Raw genomic sequence first — 4,723 nt, forward strand, 5'->3', positions numbered from 1 at the left:
TTTTTTTCTTTTAGTGTCTAAAATGGATAGCAAAGTTGCTATTTGCAATGATTGCTTAGGGTCAGTCCAGTAACACAATGCCAATGAAGTGCTTTCCTTTAACAATGCAAAGTGAAGTGTCCACCTCAACAGCCACAATTTAAAAAAAAAAAAATGTAACAACAACAACAACAACAACAACAACAACAACAACAACAATAATAATAATAATAATAAATAGTCCACTGATATTAGCAATCAAAGAAAATTACATCACCATCCCAAATAAAACTTTAACAAAACATGCCAACATTATGGTCTAACAATAAAACAGCTTGTCAGCGTTCAGTTTTTTTGCAACAGCACAGCAGTAACCATTTAACACTCGCCACTGTCAACATTTATTTTACCAGTGTTTGGGCAAAAAACTTCAGATGTAAACATTTTAACATGGAAACAATTGTTCGTCTTTAAAAGTCCACAAAATATACATTCATCCTGCATTCCCAACTTGGATGATCTGATATCCTCGTGTTGGTGTTGTTCCCAGACCATCATGAAAATGTTGTTCCAGGTTCAACATTGCAAGTGACCAATCACATTGTTGTGACGTTATTCTATTCCAAGCCATTCGTGCATTTATGAAATTCCAATGTTGCAAGGACAATATCAATTCTGCTTACTGTTTATTAAAGGGTTACGGTTAGGGTTAGGGTCAGTTGATCGGCGGACAGAGGCGGTTTCACGCAGCTTAAGTACAGTTTTTTGTTTTACGCTGGTTTTTCCCGAAGTCGCAAAAGTATGACGTCACAACATTCTGATTGGTCACTTGCAATGTTGATCCTGGAACAACATTTAGTATGATGATCTGGGAACAACACCAACACGAGGATATCAGATCAACCTCCTAACTTACCCTTATTTTTAGTATGTATTGCAATTACCTTTACAATGCACACAATGTAACACAAACTGAATATGAATATATTTCCACCTCATAACAATATGCCTTGAACGCTAATATACACACCACCCTTCAACATTTCTGGTGCAGTATCATCTCTCAATTAAATCCTTTAAATCTCAATGCTTTTGATTGTCTCTTAGCTTTCAGTCTTGAGGTTAACTGAGATTCAGTGCATATATCCCACCCATTAAGAGTGCACATGCAGAGGCCAGGTCTTCCAGGTCATGCAGGACACACTAGATGGTTATACCCACATCGGCTGGAGGAGTGCTGGCATCAGCTCTTTCGATGGTAAAGATAGCAAGGGTAATTTGTTCCAGCTCCCTCTGAACAGCTGTAGCTTAGACACAAAAACATAGAAAAATGGCATCCAGTTTTAAAAAAAGAAAGAAAAAGGGCCAAAGCTACCCTTTAATGACGTAAACACAATATTAGGAACATGCACCCCAGTGCGCCACTATTTTAGACTACAGATTCAACGATAAATATAAATAGTTTGGGTATACAAGAAGATTTCCCAAAACATTTAAACAGGTTCCATGCAAATTACAACAACAACAACATTACAACATGCAACAACATTAGTTATTCAAAATTTGGTTTAATACAGATAAAAAACTAAACTAAAATTACCAACCAATTATTCTTTGAAGAGGATGCTTGGGTCTTCATTCAGGTAAAAAGGTAGTGCCCTGAGGACACACTCCCTCCCCTTTTCAATGGTTTCCTTCTGTAGAGAGTGGCAGAGATACAGGAAGAGAAAACAGATATACTTTAGGATGACAGAAACTCACATTATACGCAAAATGAATGACATATCCACTGCACAGATAGACATGTACACAAGACCAACTAATCATCACATGGACATGAATAGTTAACCTGTTGGGCAGGGTTTCCACCACATTATATATGTCCATAATGGAGGTAAAGACAAACTAATACATCATCTTTTTTGCATTCAAAACATAACATAAAAACATTCACTTCTGGTTTAACCTAAATCAAGGGATCAGATTTTACATATGTTTAGGTAATTTAAATTTTCCAACGTTTTGAGTACCAAACTTTGTCTTGCTTAATATAAATGTAAGTGCACTGTGCAGCTACCATACACTAGCTGTTTAAATTTGAAAATGATCTTATTAGCCATAATATTTTGCTACCAACAGAATAACGCACCTGTGTGGCTGGGGCCAAAGTTTGTCTAATTTTCTTCCCTGCAACACCTCCTTTTTTTCTTGAAGACTTTTATGAGCTGGTCAGTGTATTGGTCAAGTTGTGTAAAAAGCCTTGGAACATGTGCAGCAGTAGTAATCCTCACATATTCTGCTTCCACCTGAAAATATGTCAACAAACACAACATACTGTACTGTAAATATACATACTATATGTACACATATACAAACTAAAACTAATGTAGTAAGACCTCATTAAAGCTATAATTTTAACACAAACATTTACACAAAATGCTAATGGAGCCATTACAGCTTTTATTGTTATTTATCAAGTTCCAAAAAATATTGATCACAGCTGATCTGAAAAGAATTTCATGCCTCAGGCCCTTGAACTGCAACCATGGTTCAGATGTGGAGAAGAAATAACAGGGGCATGGGATGGGTCACAAAAGAAAACTTAACTTATAAAACAGTTTTGTTTTTAAAAGTATAACAGTTCACATACCACATACAAGCTCAGCAATACCACATACACCACATCAGTATAGGAGGGAGCAGGTAAAGGCAGGATCTGAGATTTATAAAGAAAAAAAAAATTAATTCCTTAATTTCAAGAAGCAAATTATTGTTTGAATTACAACTAAATAAAATACTACTCAGAAGAAAAGCAAGAGATTGACACTGCCATGTGCTAACTTTCTATAGAAGCAATTATCACCAGGTCTGTCGACCTCCATTGTCTGTCCACTCATATGTCTTGAATAATTTTATTAAAAAAATTAAGTGTGTACTTTCACAAACTGTAATTTATAACTACATTGATATGTATAACTCCGCTAGGAAACATGCTGTATTTACAGACCATTTTTACATAATACAGATTACTGATAGAGCAGAACAATGGTGTCACAGTGGCTTTCGCCCTTGACTTTTTGGATTTTAAATGTCACTTTATGCTATCCTTGCTATCCTATTCGATATTTCCGACTCTCGGATTACAGAAAAGGAATCCCAAGAAAGCAAATGGAAAAATAACCCCTTGAAAGAATAACCCCATGAACCCCTGTAGCTAATCCCTTAATAAAACAAAAAACAATAAAAATGTTTCTTACACAGTCCACAAAATAAGCATGTCCAGGACCCAGTAAAACTAATGTAAAACAAGCACACGCAAACGATATAACATGTCTTGTAAGACAAACGCAAAATATAACCATGCTGGACATATAGATACTACACAACATAGTCAAAGAAAAAAGTGGTCTTACCTCTCAAAGAAACAGCAGCTTGGCGCCAAAACAGCCTTTTTCAGTTAAATTTGAAGTCTTGTGCATGAGCAGGCACAAGCCGTGAAACCTTCTTGTTCTGCGCGGTTTCATTACAACTGTTTTTGCATTACTGCCACCTTGTGGATATACAAGGTATATCGATCCTAATTGACTTAACTTAAATGTTATGCGATCAAGTAACACATTAGTATTATGTACGTTGAATAATAGACACAATTATGTAGACTTGATTAGAAAAACATATGTTAACTTAACAAAAACATATATTTTAAGTAAAATGAAAATAAATAATTAATATACACTGAACAATCCACCTCATTCATTTTTTTGAGTGTAGCAGGCTGCAGGCTTGGTGTGCACTCCAGGAATGCACCCCCACGTCCTGGGAGCATGAGAGTTCGTACCTTGTTTTATTGTTTTACGGTAGGATTAACGTAGCTATGTCTGTTTTAGTTTAAGTGCTTCTTTACATATAGATGAACTGCTGGACTTCCTCACCATGTTATTTAGGGTGAGGGGGAGACTACCCTTTCCTGACCAAGGATGTACCTTTTGTGCTTTCATGACCCTTTGATCAGCAGGACACGCACGCACGCACACACACACACACACACACACACACACACACACACACACACACACACACACACACACGTTCAATGGAGTATAAAATAAAGACCAGGGGCAGTGCTCAGGGCGAGTCTCAGTCTGGAGGCTGCCCTTGCTAGCAAGAAGTTCTGTGTGTTTCTCTTCTCTGAGTCTTTACTGAAGAAGTGTTTTAGAATATTTTCCCTAACAACTTATAAACTGGTTTATCTGAAATTGAAAAGTATGGTACACCATTAACTGAATAATGTGATTTTTTTCCCCACAGATTGCCCATGGATTTGCAGTGCCTACACTGACTACTCATCAGTGCTGTTGTCCTCACAGAGTTGCAACAAGGTTTGTCAGCAGCTGTTCTGAAGTGCCTCAGTGAAAGCAATCTGCCCCAGATGGATTAAAAAAAAAAAAATTAAGATTTTAAATTGTTGGACTGTAAACCTGTAAACAGTACTGATGATAATCATTTTTGTAGTGTTTACTCAATTAAGCTATTCTTGCATTGAGTATGCTTTGAAAACTGTTTTGTTGGACTTTAAATGCCTTATGTATTTTCTGTATATATTATCAGAATGATTTGGGGAGTGAAAAAAGTGTTTGATGGTGCACCCAGGTGCACTTCTTCCTGCTGTGTCCATTTGGAAGTCCATAGCTCCAACAGAGTAACTGTGGAGCATAATCAACTAAATTCAAGTCAACAAAGAAAA

At 36.5% G+C, this 4,723-nt stretch overlaps 1 long non-coding RNA gene across 3 annotated transcripts; it reads right to left on the reverse strand.

Moving 5' to 3' along the window:
* Positions 1-368: 368 nt before the first annotated feature.
* On the reverse strand, positions 369-3,602 carry LOC146641541 (uncharacterized). 3 transcript variants are annotated; one of them, XR_014909690.1, is made up of 5 exons: positions 3,237-3,602; positions 2,630-2,695; positions 2,129-2,285; positions 1,584-1,676; positions 369-1,286 (listed from the first exon to the last, which is right to left on the reverse strand). It is a non-coding gene; the product is annotated as an uncharacterized LOC146641541 (long non-coding RNA). The 3 variants fall into 3 exon arrangements; XR_014909689.1 differs by having other exon boundaries at positions 3,393-3,600; XR_014909688.1 differs by lacking the exon at positions 3,237-3,602 and having other exon boundaries at positions 2,630-2,793.
* Between the last annotated feature and the right edge of the window lie 1,121 nt (positions 3,603-4,723).

The sequence above is a fragment of the Rhamphochromis longiceps genome, linkage group LG23 (assembly GCF_057381845.1).
Source record: "Rhamphochromis longiceps isolate RC_006_pf linkage group LG23, R_longiceps_female_GT1.1, whole genome shotgun sequence".
Lineage (NCBI taxonomy): Eukaryota > Metazoa > Chordata > Actinopteri > Cichliformes > Cichlidae > Rhamphochromis > Rhamphochromis longiceps.